The 22,051-nt window shown below is 44.6% G+C and overlaps 1 protein-coding gene and 1 long non-coding RNA gene across 12 annotated transcripts in view; both read left to right on the top strand.

Moving 5' to 3' along the window:
• NFIA (nuclear factor I A) overlaps positions 1–22,051 on the top strand; it is a 422,658-nt gene that overhangs the window by 118,601 nt on the left and 282,006 nt on the right. The gene's annotated exons all lie outside the window — the stretch shown is intronic.
• Positions 11,152–13,724, top strand: LOC135177281 (uncharacterized). Its single transcript, XR_010303013.1, has 2 exons — positions 11,152–11,322; positions 11,632–13,724. It is a non-coding gene; the product is annotated as an uncharacterized LOC135177281 (long non-coding RNA).

The following is a 22,051-nucleotide window of genomic DNA, read 5'->3' on the forward strand; positions in this document are numbered from 1 at the left end:
ACGGTTTTAAAAAGCCAGGTTCAGTGATCAGAGGTCTGAGGAGTGGCAGATGCTGCCCCATGCCCTGGCACCATGCCTGAGCATGGCATGGCAAGACAACAGACAGTAAGCTTACATGTACTCCAGGGTTACTCAGTCACAGGAAACTCTGTAGTGCCTAAGCTGGTGTTTCGGGCATGGCATGCACTTTAACTAGTTGGCAATGGTAAAACAAATATGTAGGAAGCTCAGGCCTGGCTTCAATAGCTCAGGCACATTTCCAAATACAAACCTAACTGAATCTACTAATTCATCTCCAGCCATTCATGAAAGCATCTCGCAGAAATGTACCTGCTTTCTGTTTCTCCAGCCTGGGAGAGAAGCTATACACCTCTACCAGTTCCAGGAGCCCACTTCTTACCATTCAAGGAAATTTCATTCTCTATGACTACAAATAAACCAAACAATCTCTACTACGAACCCAAGTGGCACAGTTTCAGCAGCTCCAATCTCCCTTGTGAAGAACTAGAAAACTTTACACAGACCAGAACTTCCTCAAACAGGTGAGGGTTTGTGGGAATTTCTGGCCTTTGGAAGCTGGGGTTTACTTTAGTTAATTGCCATATGCACAAACCACATTTCAGAGGATGCCAGTACTCTTGGGACCTTGACCTACATCTTGTTTATCCAAAGTCTACACAGCACTTTTATGTATGCTATACATAGATTTAATTGTACTGAAAGAGAGAAAATGAGAAAAAGCCCCCAGCTGACATGGACTGCAGCACAATTAAGCTTCAGAAGGAGGTATTTCTCCCTATTTACTTTGAAAATTTGCCCCTCTTAACCCCAGGAAAGTCTGGAGATGTGAAAAGCAGTTTAAAAGAAGCATTTTTACTTATTCTTGATTTTGACTTGATTAAGTACTCTTAAAGAACAGATCTTATTTCTTGTCATTACTTTTTTTTTGTTGTATCTCCAGCGTGACAAGAAAATACTTGCCCAAAATACTGAAAAAGAAAAGCCTCTTGAGAGAGCTGTTCTTGCAAGATTTCCATCCCAATATTTACAGGCCCAGGAGGTCCACGTAAGCTTTGGACATGCATCAAAGCTCCTGGACAGTTATCCAAACCAAGCACAAGCTCTGAACCTTTTGAAGTTTGTCCATCACTAGTTATCACATCCAATTCCTCCTCTTTCATAACAAGAATTACAGCCTCTGTCTTCAGGAAGTTCTTATGCTCAGTGGCTCTTGATTTTCCACAAAGGGATATGAAGAATTTCACTAATGTCTCTACCAGGCTTTCAAAAGAAGTCATACTCCTATTATTTTCCAGAACTGAAGTGTATTTTTCTTATTTAAAACTTGAAACACAAACTGGGTTTATGCTTCCAACTATTACCTCAAAAAAGCAACTGCAGCTCTCCCCAGTGCAGAGTCAAAAGCCTCTAGGTTCAGTGAGGTACAGGCTTGGCCTTTCACCACTTGGACTAAAGCTCAAGTTCATCCTGTACTCCAGAGTGAAATATGGGCAGCAGCTTCTACTGGGTCCCTGGTGAACAGTAGCTCACACAATAAAACTATCATACCTAATTCAGCTTTTGGGAGAAAGGCTTTGCATGCAGGGTGATTTATGGGTTAACCCAGCAGAAGATACTCCCTATAGGTCAAGTGTGATGAGGTCATTGACAGGGCAATAGTGATGAAGTTTTTGACTGTAAGTTCCCTATATTTCAAAAGCTGTAACAGACAACTATAAACAATTTGGGTAAGATTCCTCCATAACTCAAGGAAAATATTCTTGCTTTCTGTACTGCATAAAGGATTGCCATTACCTTTGCTTTCCTTCTCCTTCCTTCACGTGTAAAGCAAAGCTGCCAGGACACATTCATTCGCCACGCTGACAGAAGTTAGAGACTATCTTCTTAGTACTGTGGAGTTCATTTACAAAATTCAGTGGAGATTGCTTCAATTAGGGTCATCTGGTCATGTATCCCTTGATCCTTTGATCACCAAAGCAGAAATACCATGTTGGTAATCTCTGGGCTACCATTTGGGTTAATGAATCGGCTTGACTTTAATTCTAGCCCAGATGTAATCTTTTGTAGCTTAATGACTTGTTCTAACATGAACTCCAGTTGAATGCAGTTTCTTTATTTAGAGCAAAAATTCTTTTTTATAACTTGTTTCTCTTCGTAATTAATTCTAGAGCAATTAAATCAAACCTTGATCTGTGGCAATCAAGATTAAATCATAGTATAGGTTAGGCTGCTAATGTTGTCTTTGAGTTCATTATTATCAAGGCTAACAGCAATCAGCAAAGGAGGGAGGAACTGATGTAGCAAGGGCTACAGATATGAGGACTTGTTCTCCTTTTTAATAGCTGATCTGATTTAATGTATGATAATACTTGTCCTCATTTAGTAACCGTTCTCCAAGAACCTCAGTGTGCTCCCTCAAAGATAATCTCTTCTCACAACACCGATGTGCAGGAGGTAAATATTATCTCCCAGGGATGCAGAGATGTTTTGGGGCACAGAACAGTGAGCTGCATGCAGAGTCACAGGCTGGGGCCCAGATCTTCACTCCATTAGCAAAGCATTAGCTGGAGAGCTTTGTCTTGAAGTCTAGCTATGATGAGAGAGGAGCAGCACTTCACCCATAGGCACTCATGAAGTATTCTGCTCAAAATAGATTTGTTGGCCAGCGCATACAGGCAGTCTTCAGAGTTAAAAGCCACTTGTGCTGTTAGCTGGCTGCCTCCACAGATCTCCCTCCATCATACCTCCTCCAGAGGACTTTCCACAGAGCTCTGCCCTGCAGTTGCCAAGAGGGATTTGTGTTCCCAGAGGTGAAGAAGACCCATTTGTAAGCTGTTAACAAGTTTGAGGCTGGTGGATTTGACAGATATTGCTGTCCTTAGCTCTGCCTAAATAGTCTGGCCTGTCCGCATTACCACATACATTCTTTTCAAATCAAATCTAGGTTTAAAGGAGAATGAAATGGACACTTTACAGCCCTCACTGTCCTCAAATCAAGGCACTGATGTCCCAGACAAGCCCCAGCTGAACCAGTTCTCTGCCTGGATCTCTGTACCTAATTATATTATCCCATGCTGTGGCAGATTAATTCTGACTGTGCAGGGAACTCCTGCCCATTTGGGTCATCTCTGTGTAGTACAGCAATTGTGTGGAGAGGACCAAGTCACCCCGGTTCAGCTCCAAACAAGGAAAACACAAGAAAGCATCACAATTTTGTTTGCACTCCAGTTCTATATTAGCTTGGAAAGAAAAAAAAACCTACAGCAGTGCCATTTTCAATTCAGTGTTATGCTGGAAAGGTTGCAAATTAATTAGAATTATGCCTTCTTTGTGCCAAGTGATAATTTACTGCAATTAATTATCAAAAGATCTACTGCTGTCAATTACGGTACTTGCTCTTTGGGGGGGAAGAAGCTATTTATGTATAGCTAAATTCTGTAACAAAGTTCCATTCGACTTTTATTGTTTTCAATTAAACTATCATCATTTGCTTTCCCTCTGCCAAACACAATAAAGACTCGTTAAGAACTAATCATGCTACTGTGACCTTTTTTTTTCAATCCAAACACTAGCTAGACCTGCACTGAGTCAACACTCCTATTGTTACACCTGCAAATTGTAGGGCGAGAGGAGCGCACTTCAGAATTAATGAGCACAGCTGTGGTCTCTCTTACATTCAACACTTGTAAAATAGACCTCTTTAAAGTGCCATTATCACAATATTGATAGAGTTATTTATAGTACTGCAAACGTTCCCAGTCATAACAGAGTCCTTGTTATCCCCCACAGCAGTTCGTGTTGTTGCCATCTCCTGGACTCATTCCACACTCTGTGATAAGGCACCAGGTGGACAATCCTTCACAAATGAACTAGAAAAGACATTAGGAAAACTTCACTATAAGCAAGTTTTATAGCTGGAAATAGGTCAAGCTGTCAAGACCTAGCCTGTGTAAGACTTGTCACGTTCTGCTGCTGCGCAGCTTCCCGTAATTTCCGTGTGGGCTGTGCAATGAAATCACAGGCAGTACAAGCTGCAAATGATCTGGATGGTATTGTCCAAATTAGAGCTGCTTTTTGCAGTTACTAATACTGTTTTACCATGATTCAGTGAAACAGATGTAAGTTCAAACTCTTGGTGTCAGTCTCTGAAAACAACTATCACAGGTGCCAACTTTGGTTGCTAAGGAAATACAAAGCTTCTTGGGCTTCACAGTATGTGTGCAAACAGCTAACGATTGTCCAAGGCAAAGGTTCTGCTGTCAGCAGGAAGGTATTTGCCTTTTTCCACTGTCTTCCTACTTGGCTTGATCTTCTGACACACTTTTGGCACATCAGCCAGCGTGGTCCAAATGAAGTCAGTAGGTGACTTAGTTGATGCACATTTCCTCTGTCTTGTAAATGGAGCGCCGAGTGTTTAGTTGTGATATTACTCTTATTGTAATGTTTCATATTATTCTATGGGTAAGGTTTGCCACCCTTGGCTCTGCATCCCACTAAACATCTGGGTACACCTTTTGTGGGGATGCATTCATGGGAAGGTTTCAAGAGCCATCCCATGGAGCCAGAAAACAAGCAGCTGTGACATTCAGTGCAAGTCCTACAACCATATGAAGATTTCCTTGTGTGGAACCACACTTTGTTGGGGTTTGAACTGACCATGAGAGAGTCACTTAGGTAGGCAAGTTTCAAAGTTACATCCTTGTGAGAGTCTCAGGAGTGAGCACAGCCATGTACAGGGATGGCTGTTCTCCATTCAGCTCATGCAGGCAGCTGAAGAAAGAAAACTGAGGCAAGCCTTGGACCTTGCAGCCACTGCCACCAATACTTTTACTCCCTCTTCCTGGTTGTAGTTCTTTACTTCTCTTGTTATAGGGTAGGAAATAACAGCTCCAGATCCACTGACCCTTATCTGATAATCCAACCTTGATTTTGGAACTGCAGAAAACCCACAAGTCCCCAGAGAGCAAAAATTCCATGAAGACTTTGCTGCTTATGAATTATTTCCCCAGATCCACCTATTTCATATCTTAAGTGCTTCACAGTCGAAAGGTTGGATCTAAAATAACCTAATACTCTGTTTTCCTTCTGAATTTAAGAGAATACTTTTACTGCACAGGACAGCTGAGGGAAGCAGCCAAGCAATGGTTATCTCACAGGTGTGGCTGGATCAGATCTTCTGCAGGCAAGCAGACTTGTGTAGTGATTCCCAGCTGATGGATGTTTGGCTTCTGTGAAGTTATTTGTCAGCTGTTCCTACACCTCTGGGAATGGAGAGGTGATCTCTTGCTCTCTTTGAGGTGATAGAGTGCTAGGGTAGGTAGTTCAGCACAGTTAAATCTCAAAGTTTTCCCTGTTTGATGTGTATCAAGTTAGATATCTGGGGATTTGAACACATACATATATACTGTGGCTTGTGTTAGGGTTCTTGCAATATCTGATTGCTGAAAAAAGCTTGTCCCCAGAAGCCTCTGACTTTTTAATTGCCTTTATTTTTTACTTCTGAAAGATTTCTATTTCCAGGTTTGCATATGTCTGTAGGCTGCACCTATCTATATGTATGCATACCATAATTTAAAGCACCTCTGATTTTGTAGTGTATTTATTCTCAGCTATATCAGAGAAAAGTTCAAGAGGAAGAGAAGGAGGATACAAAGCTCCCAGTTACTCTGAGACTGAAAAGCATTTTCACAGTTTAAGTAGCTTTTCAGGGTTTTCAAACTTCGTCGTTATGCAGGCGAGGAGCTTTGTGGAAGGGAAAAAGAAGAAGAAGGGCTGGTAGCTAGGGCTGGCACCTGGGACCCTCCTCTGCTGTTTTCTTCTCAATGAGTGACCTTGTTAATAAGAAAATGGCTCTTCCCTCAGGAAAAGCTAGGGCCAGGCTGAGGCGAGAGAGAGGGGGCAGTACATTGCTTATTGTTTCCCTAAACTTCCTGAGGAACAGCACACAACTTGGGTGCACATGTGATTAAACTAATCTAGTTAAAATCAGAAAAGGATTTCTCATAATTCAATTGGAGTTGTTTTTAATGTTTGGACTTTGGTCAAGGACAGCTTTATTGATTGAATTTAATTGCATATATTTTCCTGTCCATTTATTGAAGCCCATTTTTCAAGTCACTCGAGAGGCTGCTAACATTTCAGAAAGGGGATATGCCAAAGCATTGCTCTAATTCATTATCTTTTGGACATACAGTAGTTGCTACTTGGCCCAAATTAAATCCGTTAGAGAATGTGATAGCATAATTGCTTACAGGTATCCAAAACTGCTTTTAACTCAATTCTCCAGGAGGTTATGCATAAGATTTGCCTTGCCCTCATATTAGATGTGAATGTCTGGGATTTCAATGATAAATAAATGTTTCATCAACTGAGGACAGATTTTTTCTTGTTTCCATATGTTGTGACTAAAATTCTTGTGAGGTCTTCATTTCTCTTTAATGCAAAGCAAGTAAAAATCTTTTCTAAATTAGCTCAGTAACCCTTTCAGAATGTGCAAACATGGTGACCCAGGAGATAAAGAAGAAACAATCTCTGATTCTGACTTGCTTTTTTTTTTTTGCTTTTTAATTGTGCTCAACCCTCAAAGATTTTCTAGACAAAACTGCACATTAGCTAGATTGCTTCACACTGTGTTCTGATGACGTGAAGTCTGTGATCTTCCAAAAGTTACATCAGCCTGCTTCCAAATGCAGTGAGGGGCTCGATGTTCCCAGGCTGGAGAGACTTAGGGGCTGGAAAACGCTGTAGGAAGGGCAGCAGCTGTGTTGCGCTGTGAACTCTCATGCCACAGCCCTACCGCTGTGCTGAACCAGCGCTGCCCCTGTAAACTCTGCCCCTGCTTTCCTCGCCTATTGTCTACGGTCCTTTGCTTCCAATCACAGCTTCCTGCCTTCGGGAAGCTCTCAGTCGAGCAAAGAAATTGTGTCTGTGCACGTCATTAAGGATGCAGGAGCTTCCGCTGGTACTCGTGGACCCGTCTACACGTTGGGCTTAGCTCTATGGCTCTGCACTGGAAGTAACTGGCCTCATCTCTTGTTTGTGAATGCTAGAAGTAGCAATAGTTGCAGCTGTGACGTTTGCATTTAACAGTAATAGGCCTAAGAAAACACGACTCTACCCATAAAAACTGGGGAATTCACTGCTTTCCAAGTACCTGTCTGTTTTGTGGGGGATGCTTAAGGCAAGACTGGTTTCAAAAAGTGTGACCCGGTCACAAGCCAGACTTTATAAGAAAATGTAACCCTCCTTGGAGTGTGAGAATGTCCCCAGAAGGAGCCCAGATTTGCTCCTCTCCTTGCATCGATTAACAAATGCAGGCTGAAATACTTGGTGCCTGTAACCTCCCCTCAAAACACCTGACTTCTAAGTGTTGCCTGACTCGTAAAAGTTTTGTTCAGGAACCCATGATTGTAGCTGAAAAAAAGCACAAGGAACTCCTTTCACAAAGAACTGTACCACAGATGGTTACACCATTTGAGGGCCACTGAACACTGACAGTTTTACCAACTGAATCAGAATTACGGAAGCACCTGCATGACTGCATCTGCAGACTCAGCTAAATTACACTTCCAGCCAGCCACATGATATCTAATGTGTAATTCTTCTGCATTTTAATCAAATGCTTTGTAATCTCAGTACCAACTTTCAGTATGAATGCACCTTAATGTAGGAGTAACTAATAGTTGCCATCCATTAGTATCAGTTAAGAGACATACCTCCTACTAGACAACAGCAGCATGGTTGTTTTAACTCATTACTTGCTCTGTAAGTGGCCTTTAATTGCATGTGAAGGAGGGATGTTCACAGGACTGGGAATACAAGATTGGGTCCTCAAAAGTTAGCAAATGTTTGAAAGGAGGTTGTGTTCATGGACCCCCCGCACAAGGAGACAGGCTTTGTGCACTCTGACCAAATGTTCACTATAAAACCTGCACTGAGTTTAGCAGCTTAATGCTAAAAAACTTTTGCAGAGCATGTGCAAACCCTGAGGCTCTTCAGATTTGATGGATTTTTGAGGCTATCACAAAGCATTTCTTAAGAAACAGCCATTCTCCTGGTTGTTGCTTTCAAACCACAACATTGCTAGAGCTTTTCAAGGGCAAACTACTAGAACAGTAATGCAAGTATATTTTTCTTAGCACCTTTCTTTAGACAGAGATGAATTTGTTTGGATAAAAACATTCTGGAAAGAAATTGGTCTGATAAAATCATGAATTTTGGAAAATGTCCTCTAAAGGTTAATCCCTGGAAAAGTAATGACCACTGAAAATCAACCCTTTAAATAGAAAGCACTGGTCAACCTTGGGCTTTAGGCCATACTGAGAGTTACTGCTTGCTGAAGTTGTGGCATGTGTCTTTGGGCTCTGTCCTGAGATGTGGCCAGAAGTTGAGTCGTGGTGCCCAAAGGACTGAATTCAGGATTTCAGCCATGCTATGAGGTTCTGCCCCCCAGTGTAGCTGGTGGGGTTGGGGTTGGATTTTTTGGAAAGCAGACATCATTATGTCATGGTAGTTTCTTTTCAGCTTGTTCATGCTTCTAGCACCATTAAAGCCTGAAAACAGAGAGTGAGGTGATTGTATGATTCCATTCCTGAAAGGTTGGGTATTGAAACACAGCTCCTCCTGCCCATGACTGACTGTGTTAGAATTCACTAGTCCCCAGTGCACTCAGAATTATAGCTCAGTAAACATTGCCAAGGATAATACATTTTAAAAACATAACCCTCCAAAATCTCAACGTGTGGCTCAAAGGCAAAAAACTTCCTAGCAGAAAAGAGACTGGGAGAACACATCTGACTTGGTCTTTTCTCCTTTCAGATGTGGGCATGTGTTCATTACAAATTACACTGAAATCAGTAATTATTTTCATATGGTTAGCAAATAATAATGATTCAACATTTGCATGTCCCTGAATTGCAACAAAGTGGGATTACAGATGGTACAAGATGCATCAGTTTTACAAAACATATTGAAGACTTCAACTTTGTGATGGAAAGTGTTCTGTCATCACTTAACTTAAATGCACATGAATACCAGCACAGTGGGGAGCCCACAGCTATGAGAACCACTAAAGATGCTGAAACCAGGTACACAGAAATCAATTGCAAATGCTCAAAGTTACCTTTACCTTTTCACAAGTATGAATGTTAAAGCTGCGTCTCTTCTGCCTAAATGGAGTCACAGACAGAATCCAAGTACACAAGTCACACCTTTAAAAACTCTGTCCTCTCTTCGGTGGAGAGGCTGAAAAGTACATTGTTGACAACAAACAGAAGGAAATGCACAGAATAAAGCTGTGCAATAACCTCAGATTCCAGTTCATGTCTATGAACTGGACCTGCAAACCCTTGAGCCTATGTACCCTACCAAGGAGCACCTGTGTGAGACCGAAAGGTTGTGTTCAGTGGTCCCGCTAAGTACAACGATGTCTAATAACAGTGTTTGCTGTGAGTGATGTGGATCAACACCAAAAAAACCCCTATGTAGTCAAGAGCCCAGCAAGGGGTCTATTCTCATGTCCATTCTCATATGTTAAGTCTCATTGATGAGCATTAGTGGCAACTGCATGCACATATGGGTATGTGAATAGCCCCAATGGGAGCTGCACAAAGTAGTGCTTGACTATACAGAGATCACTTCCATCGCCAAGATAAAATAACTGGGGGGGAGGAAAGACTTAAGGAAGGCTGTGAATAAACCAAATCATTTAAAGAAACTGATAGATAATGAAGCTGAGAAAATAAACCACAAAATACAAGCAGGATTAGAATCTATTCTTTGAACTAAATAGTAAATGAGAAGTTACTTTCAGAAATCAACCTTGCCCAAAATCTACAACAGCTTGTAACTGAGTTCTCTAACTTTTAGAGCCTTTTTTTGGGTCTTAATTTTATTCTAAATTCTAAATGGTAATAAGAGACAGCAAAAAAAGATCTTACTGAGAAGACATCAGTCAAAGGTAAGCACTGATAAGTGTTGCAGTGCTGAAGAGCACAGTACATGAAATAGTGGCAGCTCTGCAATAGGTCAGTGATAATGATGCTCCTGAGGTTATGCAACATGAGCAACCACCCTGTAAATGTCAAAGCCTTGCAGAAACTTCCTGAGAAGCTTCTTGATACTTGAAAAGCCTCCAGCAGCCAGTCTGATGGACATCAAAATTCTCTGCAGAGTTTGTTCTCTTTCTGCAGGCAATCTTCAGGTTTTGCCCTGAAGCCACTGTCTAGTTCAAAGCCCTGTTGTGATTTGGAGAACTGTTCTTTCTCATACAGCTGAAGCAGCAAAACCTTTCCTGACAGTCACAGATAAAGAGGTGTAATGAACAATGAAATCATCAATTAACAGAGCAGACTGCAATCACTGCTGAAGTGTTTTAAGACAGTGATAAGTGCCCACATTAAGAACCAAACTCGGAGAGATATGAAGTGGATGATAAGTAAACAATATTTCTAAATAAGGTCTAACTGTGATCAAGATCACTGGTTTCTTTACCTTGCTCTGGTGCCCATAGTGGAATTCAACCACCTGAACTGCAAGTTATTGCAGTCCTGTATGTCACTGGCTTCAGACCCAGGTCCAGACTGTTCCAGCAACACTGTGTTGGAACATCCTGAGCTGAAGCAATCCATAAGACTGACAATGAAACCTCTTGTCTTACAAGATGTCTTTTTCCAGTGGTCATTTAGACCAAGAGCCAACACATTAATCATAGTAAACCAAAGCTTGTTGGGCCCCTGCTGGCCAAAGCACTTGAGAAGACAAAGACACCATGTTCCAGCTGGCACCTGCAAATATTTACACATGGCAATCGTAGTGGGTGAAAGAACAATCTGAGAACCAATGCTAAGGAGAGACGTGCATGCCTTTTTTATACAGACAGAACAATTTCCTGATCTCTAAATGCCTTAGGGTCTTAGAAATCAAAGGCAAATTAGACAAGATAAAGAAACTCACTTTCCAGGTGTTCATCTGAAAAAGTGATAAACCTCCCATGACTTTCACTAGTGCTGGGAGCTGATTCCACTTCCCAGGTGACACTGTATTCTATAAAGCTGTTTTATCAGGCTAGTGGCAGAGGGCAGCTGCTCCACAGAGAACAGATTCCGGAGGCCCACTCTTCCCAGCAGATCTTTCAGTCTGTCTCAGATATTTTTGGATATCAGGACACATATGATGCATAGCAAAGACAGGCATGCAGTTTTAGGAGAAGCTAAAATGTGGTGGCTCACGCTCTGATGAAAAACTGAAGAGAAGATGAGAAGATGATGCCTCCTCTGAGGACTACCAAACAACCACAGCCAGGTAGGAGAACTCTGAGTTATGTTCATGTTTTGTGAATATTTATTACATTAGCACTATCTGAATGTTAGCGAATGCTGGTTAGAAAGGGAAAGATGGAGACAGATTCAGCTTAAGCAGTATTTGTTGTTAAAACTCAAAATGCATGCTGTGTTTTCAGTACTGAATTCTGATTCCATATAATCCGTGATCAGAAAATTGTTTTACTCTATATGTGTGTTGATACAGTAAGTATCCAGTAATCCTAAGCAGAAAATTATGCTGCAAACAGCAGGAAACATGTATGACAACATATTCTGTCTTATTTTCTAGATTTTCACTTCTGCAAGATCACCTAACCCCATCAGACTTCTATCAAAACAAAAAAGGAGGACCCATGTATGTTCACAGACTGAGAAATAAGTCACCTTCATGTCATGCCACCACATTCTGGATCTATCAGTTATTTCAAAGATAGAGAAGTTCCTCAGATTACATCCTGTCCAGCAAATCACTTCAGCTCGTCTTTAAGCCGCTGAGCCGATCAGTAGGACGATTTCCTGCTTACAGTTGGTCACCAGCACCTCTGCAAGCCCAAAGGGCAGGTCAGCAGCCACTGGATCAATCTCTGACCAAGTCCCTGTCTGCCTAGACTCTGTCACCACTGACAATCTGAATGTCCCCCAAACTTCTGCCATTTGTTATTTATTAATAATGCTGCTTGGTGTCTTTTTTTTGCTTTGACTTGTTATTGACTTATCAGTGCCTCCTTATTGACTTATCAGTGTCTCCTGTATAGATGAGTTGTAGTACTTATGGTGCAGATACAGAGACTGAAATACCATCAATTACTTCCTTCACAATATATAAAAAGATATATAGACATAGATATATGATAAATAAGATTCATGCATTACATAGAGGCTTGTCCTGAAATTGCCCTCAAGACCACCTGGAGGCACATTTACCTTGCAGTTAGTGTGAGAGAAAGGCAAACCCTAGGGAGTAAAATCCAGCTCACTACAGACAGGTGAGAGACCACTTCAAGTCAGTAATTAGGAGATAGAGATACAAAATTGTGTTGTCTCTTCATGCAGCACTTGAAGCAATGTCAGCTCAACTGCATGGAGTCACTGTGCAGAGCTTGACTCAGTCACCTGAGCTGAGATTTTACAGATGATGCTCAGCATAGAGTGAAAATGTTATAACCAACTAGAACACCCCTTCCCAGGAGCATCCTTCTCTGGGGAAATAAAGCCTAATCCTCACCAGCTGTATGTGCCAGTGCTGCTCTCTCAAAGGAAGAGGGTTGCCCATCCACGGCAGGGGTGACTAGAAAGACCACAGGGAGCAGTAGAGAGATGTGAGCATGAAAATATTTTGTGTTGGATATGATTACATTCATCCATAAAATTAGTAACAACACAGACACCTGGTAGTTATGTTTCATGGCCTAATAAATATGTTTAAGGGCAGAAAGCCTTTACTCTGACCTCCTGCATAGAATCAGTCCGTGCTATATGATTGTCTAGAGTTTAGCTCCCAGCTTTCACTGGGGACTCACAGGTTATTATAGTGGGATGAACTCTGCTGTGACCACTTAGATCTGAGACCCTTGAGAACATGCCAGAGCTGAACACAATGGGGTGAGTCCCCTTACAATGAGTTGTAATTGCAGACGCTGGGTGGTGGTATTGTAGTCTTGAAAACATTTGTGTTTGCTCATGGTTTTGACAGATGTTGAACTTTGCAGAAGAGTGAGAGAGGGACGGGTTTGTAGGATGCAAAGAGCACGTACACACGTTTGAGAATTGCTGTGGCGGGTACACATGGCCACAGAGGAAAGAAGCAGTGTAAGCAGCAAGACAAGAGATTGCCAGCATTTCCTATGGGATTCAGTTGCTGAGAACCTCTTCAGAAGAGGTTTGGGGTGATTTTTCCTCTTAGTATGCTAACCATGATCTGCTCTTATTCAGGGCTGTCTTGTTCATATTGTGAATATACAGATCTCCAGGTATAGGATGCCTAAAGCCAAGGTTACTGCTTCTCCTTTAGCGGAGAGCAGAGGCACAGAGCCCTGAGGAATCTGCTACTTCATGCCAGGAGGCAGACCACAGATGACAGATCTACTGGTAGGAGGCTGCCTTTTGTGCAGCTCCATAAGCACATAAATTCTGTCTCTATCTTTTAAAACAAAACATTATTAGAGATATATGAACGTGTGATATCGGCACACCTGGCCTGGGTCTGGAGAGCCCATGAAATGTGTTAGACTTGTTATTACTTGATTATTTCTTTGCACAGCTGTATTTCCCTGCTCCCGAATGCTTATGAAATGTCTCTGCTGATGTATGGAGACTCACAGCACTGAAGGCTAGAGAAAGCCCCTTGATATATTACAACTCATTGTGCGTCACTGCATTAAATGCATTAACTTGGTATTGGTTACAGCAGGTCTCTTGTCTTGCTTAGAAAATAGAAAGAAAAAAGGCAGTATTCACTTTGTCCCTTAGACATTGACCTTCAGCCACACTTCCTATTCAATAAAAACTAAATTCTCACTTGAGATTCTTTGACTTCAAGTCGCAGTTAACCGTTTTTCTCTGAAAGATTAAAAATGTCATTGGTATCCAGCAGGTACCTCCAGATAGATCTCATACTTACTTACACACTTACACATTGTACTCATGTCATGTTTCAGTCTTCTTTCCAGTAAGCTAGGTAGATTGAGTGCTTTAAGTCTTTCTCTTTCAAGCACTTTTTTCATCCCTGAAATCCTCTCTGTGGCTCTTTTCTGCACCCTCTCCAGTTTTCCAGCAATCTTTTAAAAGTGCAAGCACCTGAAACTGCATAATCTTAAACTGTCTGTATTAAAAACAATTGTGTTTGAATGGCCTCAGCTCATCAAGCAACTGAGATCACTTGGAGTGTTCCTTCTCATCATTGTCTGTCACTCCACCAGTGTTTCTGTCACCCTCAAATTTATCAGCTGTGAATTTACAGTGTTTATATCCAAAATCATTTGGGATAGTGTTGACTAGCTTCTGACCTGATGCTGAACGTGGTAGAACTCTCCTATTTGATAATGCTTCCTGATTCATTGCTACTTTTTAACAGGCTGTTAGCCAATTCCTAATCTAATTAGTGCATGCTCTGTTGCTATTTCTAATGGTTTTTGATCAGAATATCACAGAGTGTTAATTCTAATCTCCATAAAAAATGAGTATCACATCTCTTCATTGACCGTTATCATTCAGTCTTTACCTTCATCATATCATTTGATTCGCCTCATCAAAGAAAGAAATTGCATTTGTCTGATAAGGCTTATTTCTCCTAAAACTCTATTTACCATCATTAATTATATTTCCATTCTTCATCATTTCAGTCCCACGGCAGCTTTTCCCTGTGTAGGGTAGCAGCTCCCGGTGTGTTCAAGGCCTGTCAGAATGGCTGTTATCAACCCAACCCAAATAATTCAAATAGTTCTTTGAAAGCTGATACCTTTAATTGTAGTGGCTTGCTGCTTATTTACATTTATGTATCATGGGGTGATTAAAAACGACTACCCGTCATGCTGCCTGTAATGTAACCTGTTAAAAGAAACACCAGTACATTCACTCTTCACCTTGACCACTGCTTTCCAAGTGTTTCCCAGTGGCAGAAATCATTTCAGCCTTGGATTTCCAGAGAGAGCTACATGCTTCCTGAAGCATGCCTTAGAAGAACACCATGAAAGGGACGATGATGAAATATTGGCTATCATGTAACTATCTATAAATGTTAGATTTCTACAAAGTGATTCCACTGAATTGTAATTAAGGGTTTGAAAGTCGAATGATTTTAAGTGCTAGTTTTAATTACCGCTTGGTGAACTTTAGTGTGTTAGAATTGTCACAACTTTCCTTTAGAATTAGTGTCAAGCCAGGCAATACAGTGGGAAATTATTAACTCATACTTTGGTTCAGCAATTATCTGCATTACAAGGTTTATGCAATTAGCTGTTTAAGATGTCATTATATTTTGCCATCTGGTACACAGGAGTTTATGCATATGAACAGGCACGTGTTGAAGTGATTTTCACTATATGACTCTTGATCTCAACCCAAATCATCACTATAATGAGTGGAAGACACAGTGTACAGTACATTAGTGGCAGGTGCATACTATCAGCTTCATTTTAATAGAAGACTTTCATGTTTCCATTTTTAAAGTATTCTGCACAAGTGCTGAAAAATTAATTGCTCGTTTGCAATTTAGCAAAAACTGAGGACATGTTATTGCTAAATGCTAAGGAACATCAGTTTTCAGAACAGCGGCCACTAATTTAAGTTCTTTCCATCTGTAACTTCAGGCCAATTTTTACTCCAGACAATAAGAAAGTCTCATTGAAGTTCAGCTTAAAACATTCTCTCGTTTCAAGTTGAACTTGCTGAATTATCTTTGATAGTCTCGCAGCACTGAATGCTTCTTGAAACTGTTGCAGAGAAAGCTGCAGGGATGCCTTAGAACCCACCTGTGGTACAACAGCCTACAGCATCACCCGTTTCTGCCAGCACACACACTACTGTGACCCGCGTCCTTGGTCTATCCTCAGTCAGTCTGACGTCACTTTTGCCTGCTGGCTCACGTCTGACAGGCAGATTTTAAATCTGGGGAGAAAAGGCATTGCCCTCTGTAGCCTGCCAGAAGGAAATCCTAGCATCCAGGCACTACAAAATGAAAATAGCACTAATGACAGCGCTGGGTACTTTGATACTATCTGGTATTTCTGATGCACACTGTGTCTGGTTCTCTAAAAGTATTCACAATCTTTGATTAATTAAATTGCATGCAGCTACTGACCTTGTTTGACACAAGAAAACCTGTCTTTGGCACTTTAAGGGGCCCCCTCGGTCACAGGAAGGCTGGGCAGAAACTGAGAGCAATCCATTGGTGAGGATTTCATTCACTGAACTGCAGTGCAGACACCTAAACCCAGACTGCAACCACAGCACCATCATTTAGCTGTAAGCGTAGGTGCAGTGGTTTAGGGCTGGACAAGGGTTTGGCACCGGGGAAGGGACAAGATAGCTCCTGCCACCTCCTCCTCCCAGCTGGACTAAGTGCTAACTGCAGGACTACTGTCGAGACTGCTGGCAAGTCAGATTTGTTAGCAATGTTTATTATTCTGGGTTCTGGTATTACACTCTGGATACTCCCCACGTCTCGGGTAGTGGGGGGCGGCAGTGGTGGTTGTCTCTGAGCAGGAGAAGGCACCGTGCCCAGGACGGCTTCCAGCCAGTGTCCTGGCGTGAGGCAGGGAGCGGGGCTGCTCTCCATATGCAGCTGCTGCAGCTTCGTTATTGAATTACATTAACAGGCCGCCCTCTAGTGTCATATTTTATTACATGGGTTAAAACCCGACATGGGCTGAGCGGGTAAAACTCTGTTCTTTTCTCGCAGTGAATAGCAGAAGGTGAGCCACCCACAGAAGCAGCCACAAAACCTTTCCGTGGAGCACGCTGGGGAGCCCTCTGTCAGGTTACACACTCTAAAACTGGACTTCTGTTGAGGTTCAGGAAGCTGATCTCAGATCGTCCAGGGCAAATATCACTCAAATGCCCACACTCAGGTGCAGAATTTGCCTGCTCTCTAGCATCAGTGTTAACGTTTCTGTGAGTTACACCAACACTGTGGTATATCCACGTGTCTATAGCTCCAGAGTGTTCCATCATCTTGTACATGTGTCAATGTTTCTGATGGGAACACCAGGAAATGTCCTTCCTGGCAACACCTGAGGTAGCAGGCAGCGATTACTCAGGAGTTTGCAACATTTCAGAGCCAATACCAGAAAACAGTAGTGCTGAACAGATAAACACTTTTTTTGCTCTGAAACCCTTACTGCTTTTAATGGTCAGTGCTGAATAACCGCACCAGAGCTGCCCTTACCGGGCCAGTTAGGAGCGGGGAAGCAGGACAAAGCACATCCACATCCAGGACCATTGGCAGGATAGGTCAGACCAACAGCTGGTGCAAATTAGCATGTGAAGGCCCTGCAAGGCCATCCATTTGCAGCAGCCAGAGCCGGTCCTTGTGTATTAATGTTCCCTGCTGCTGGAGCCACCTGCCTATCTCCCATTTTACTGAGAGTATTTTGTCTCCCATGGGAGACCTGCTTTGCCACATGAGGAAGCATCCTTGCCTTTAGGTGAATAAAGGGAAGTGTCTCAGCGCCAACTGTAGCCTTCCAGGACCCCTCCGTGAACAGGAAGTGCCCCTCGAGGCAGGCTCTGAGGGGTGAGACCGAGGGTGTCCCTGGAGGGGCTGGGCTGCGGGAAGCCTGCGCTCGGCTTTCCCTGGGGAGTGTGGCGTCTGCCTCCTCCCTCCTCCTCCAAAACCCCTCTGGAATGATGGAGGTGACCAGAGAGCCAGAGGAAAGTGCAAGAGGCACCAACCTGTGGCAGAGCAGGGAAATTTGGCGCTGTTAGAATTGCATCCACACACGGTGGCTGATGGAAGCGGTGGGCAAAGCAAGGGGTAAGCTGTTTAAAGTCACATTTTACTTTGAGGCTTTAATCTGAAGTACTCCCCCTGGTTTTGCTGGGTTTGGAAGCAAAAGCTGGCCGCGACTCTTGGCTGAGCAATGCCCTCCGTGGCTGCCACAGACTCAAAGTCAAGGCGGTGCGGCCCTGGGGCCTCTAGGGCCACCAGCCTCACGTTCCGGCCTCAGGCTTGCGCCTCAGGCCCCCGCGCGCTTCCCGCCTTGCCACGGCCGGGCCTTGCACTTCACCCGCCGGCAGGGGGCGCTGCGCCGCTGGAGGCGGCGGTGGGGGGGGAGTGTGGAGAGCAGCGGGAGGGGCGGGGCGGCGCCTTCAGGCCTCCAGGGGGCGCCGTGAGCAGCGGCGCGCGGGGCGGCCGGGGGTGCGTGCGCGCGGCGGGGTGCGCGCACAGGCAGGAGGGTGCGCGCCCGGGGCCTGTGCGGCCAGGTGCGCACCGTGCCTGTGTGCGCGGGCAGGCTGGAACACACGGCACATGCACGCACACACGCGTGTGCGCGTACGCGGAACACGTGCATGCATGCACCCGCTCTCTACCTGCGCGTACACACGTGCCTGCACACAGCAGACCGGGGCAGGGAGGTGCTGCACCCTCCCGGGCTCTGAGTTTGCTGCGGGGCGATGGGGCGGTAGGTGAGGCCGGTTTCCAAATCATCCCAGGTGCTCCTGAGCCCCTGCGGCACGGCATGGAACATGGGATGGGAGAGAGGAGGGGAGAGCTGCGGGCCGAGGAGCCCATGGATGCACTGGTCGGTGAAACTCATCCGCAGAGTTGTTCTATTCTCTCAGCCAAATTCCCTGCTCTGTGTTTTGCAACCCTGCAGTAACACAACTGGAATTATTTATTATTGTTTCTCCTTATTAATTTAATGAGGCCTTGTTGGTGTAGCATTTTTCCCCCCATATTAAAGGAAATGAAGTCAACATCATTGAAAGGAGTGGAATAGGCGTATGCCAAAGTATTTGTAAGAGCATGTTAAAAATATTCTAATATGAATTCCAGCTGTCTCAGAGGCTGCTGGTAACTTCTCCGAAGACACCCAGCATTGCCTCAGCCCCTCTGCCATCCTTCATGGGCCAAATGCAGATTTGTTGCAGCAAAAGGAAGCAACCTTTGTTATTTTCTACCATCACGCTTTTTCAATCAAGTTAGCTGGTAATTTATAAAGGCCTTTGGCATTGCCTTTGGAGTCAGTCTCATGGTGTTTGTAATTAAAGACAAATTGCACCAACCTCATCTGTTCCAGAGAGCAGCAAAAATCCCAATGAGCCCAGTTCAGTGCTGCAGTAGGACATGTGGCATGACTGGGGGTCCTGCCCAGGGCTGGACCTTGATGGAGTACCTAGGTGCCAGGGTACTCACTTGCTGGAGTGTCTGTGTCCTAGGGGACGTACTTCAGGGTATCTGTGTGCAAGCACAGTTGTGTGCTGGACTACCTACATGCATAGGTAGTGGTGCATTGGGGTGTCTGAGCACTGAGTACCTGTGGTCTGAAGTAACTGGTACTAGGATCCCTGAGTGCTGGGCTACATGTGTTGTGTAAGAGTATCTCTGGTGCTGGGGTACCTGTGTAACAGTACCTGTGTGCTGGGCTACCTGTGTAGCAGGGTATGTCTGTGCTGGGGTACCTGTGTAACAGGGTAACTGTGTACCAGACTACATGTGTAATCGGATGCCTGTGTTAGAAGGGTATCTGTCTGCTGGGATACCTGTGTGCTGGGGTACCTATATAACAGGGTATGTGTGTACTGTAGTATCTATGTAGCAGGGTACCTGTGTAACAGGGTATCTATGTGTTGAGGTACCTGTGTAACAGGATACCTGTGTGCTGGGGTACCTATGTAACAGGTTATCTGTGTGTTGGGGTACCTGGATAACAGGGTACCTGTGTGCTGAGGTACCTGTGTAATGGGATGCCTGTGTAAAAGGGTACCTGTCTGCTGGGATACCTGTGTGCTCGGGTACCTATGTAACAGGATACCCATGTAACAGGGCACCTGTGTGCTGGGGTACCTGTGTAATGGGATGCCTGTGTAACGGGGTACCTGTGTGCTGGGATACCTGTGTAACAGGGTAACTGTGTGCTGAGTATCTATGTGTAATGGGATACATGTGTAACAGCATAGCTGTGTGCTGTGGTACCTGGTAATGGGCTAGTTGTGTGCTGGGGTAATTGTGTAGTGGAATACTTTGTGAAGTACAGTACACTTGGCAATTTGTGTGCTGTGAAATCCGTGTTCAGGTAAAGTGCTATCCTGGGATTCCTGTATCCTGGAGTGTCTGAGGGCTGGGGTATCTGTGTACCTGTGTACCAACAATACCTGTGTTCTAGGATATGCAACTACTGATATAACTGTATGCTGGGGTACATGTTAGCTAGGAATACCTGTGTGCCAGGAGACCTTAGTACAGCACTGCCTGTGACCCAGGAATACCTGTGATCCAGGATATCTAAGTTCTGGGGTGTTTTTTTCCTGGGGTCCCTGTGTGCTGGGACATGTGCATCCCCACCAAAACTTCCAAGCTGCCAAAGGATGAGATGAAAAATGGGGACCCTGGCAGCAACTGCAAAAGGGTCTCTCCCTGGCAAGAGAGAGATGGTGTCTTGCTGTTGCCTCCCTCACATTCCCATGGCCAGGGGGCACTGGGCACACCACTGCTGGCCCACGTAGGAGCAGGCTTCTTCCCCTATAGTCCTTCCCCTTTAGCATCCCATCCTGGTGTTTCAGAAGTCTTTGGGAATAGGAACACTGCTGCAAAGAAAGAAAATGAGCTTTACTGGAATCTCCACTGGATAGGGGAGGCAGTTGGCCATGGCCACTCTCCACTTCCACTCAGGTGTCCAGGTCCTCCTCTGCTCTGTATGTTTCTCCTTCACTTACCAACTTTCCAAACTCTGAGCAAGAGGCAGGACTCTCCATGGAGATTCAGTGTTTTTTCTGTGTTGCACAGGCAGGAGGCCTGCTGGCGGGTTCTCTTCGCCAAACAGGGCAGAAGTCACTTGCACCAAGGTTTGGAGCTCAGCAACACTGAAAACCTGGCGATAATTCTTGAATTTAACAAGTTGGAGTGGGAAGTGGGGGAGGGAGAGCAGTGTGGGTTTGGAAATAATTAAAATCAGTTTGTTGATGAGGTACAACTGCAGAAAACAGCACCAGGGTCCTGCTCTGTGTGCCTCATTACTGTTAAGGGGCTTATCACAGACTTGGTTAGCCATCTAGGCATCTATTGGAGGTCAGACTCTCAGAAGTGCTTCTTCCCTTACTCAGAAGAGCAAGTCTTAGGGACTTGCAAATACATCTGGTGGGCTGAAGCCATTCAGGCATTCACAAAACTTCCCCCTCTTGCCACCCTGCCCTGCCCTGCGTTCAGCCAAGGGGATCTAGTGGAGCCCATGCCATGATAAAATCCCCACAGGCTGTGTCAGCAATGTCACCAACATTTCCGAGACTGATTTTCTGGTTTTTGCTTATAGTTAAAGGATGAAATGGAAAATAAGAGGCTGGTGAGAAGAGGCCAAGCTGTGACCCCTCACCCAAGCCTTTTGGGCTTAGAGACCTCTCGACTTATACCAGTTTGACATGTGCGTAGTGGGAGCAGCCCTGGGGCGTCGAGTCCTGTAGTAACTGCGCCCGCCTTGGTACACATCACCACTGTTGTGGATCTGGGAGGGCTGGAGGCTGCTGCCCCAGGGTCTGTGTCCCACCACTGCAGGAGAAAGACCCACTGGGGCTCTGGAGCTCATAACCCCCCGTATATACACAGATACACATACATAAAATGTATGGCTACACACATATATATACATATATACGCACATATGTGGATACACCGTATACGTGTGGCTAAGCACCGGCAGTAGCGCAGCTGCTGGCAGGCAGGACCGCGCTGGGCGGGAGGGCTCGGCAGGTGCCCCCGTTTCCCCCTCCTGGGCCGGGGAGGCACCGCGGGGAGCGGCGGGGGCGGGCGCGGAGAGGAGGGGGCGCGGCGGCTGCCAGGTGCCCCCCCTCCTCTATCCTTCCGTCTTCCATCCTCTATCCCTTCCTCCGCGCCGCCTCCGCTACTTCGGTCGAGACTTTGTTTTGCGGCGGGGGTCGGGGGGTACCGCTTCTCCCGTGGATTTCTTCCCCCACCCTTTTCTTTTTGTATTTATATATTTTATATATTCTTTGGGGGAAGGGGAGGAACTGGGGAGTGGGGTCTTGAGGCTCCGAGC

The sequence above is a fragment of the Pogoniulus pusillus genome, chromosome 8, assembly GCF_015220805.1.
Source record: "Pogoniulus pusillus isolate bPogPus1 chromosome 8, bPogPus1.pri, whole genome shotgun sequence".
NCBI classification, from domain to species: domain Eukaryota; kingdom Metazoa; phylum Chordata; class Aves; order Piciformes; family Lybiidae; genus Pogoniulus; species Pogoniulus pusillus.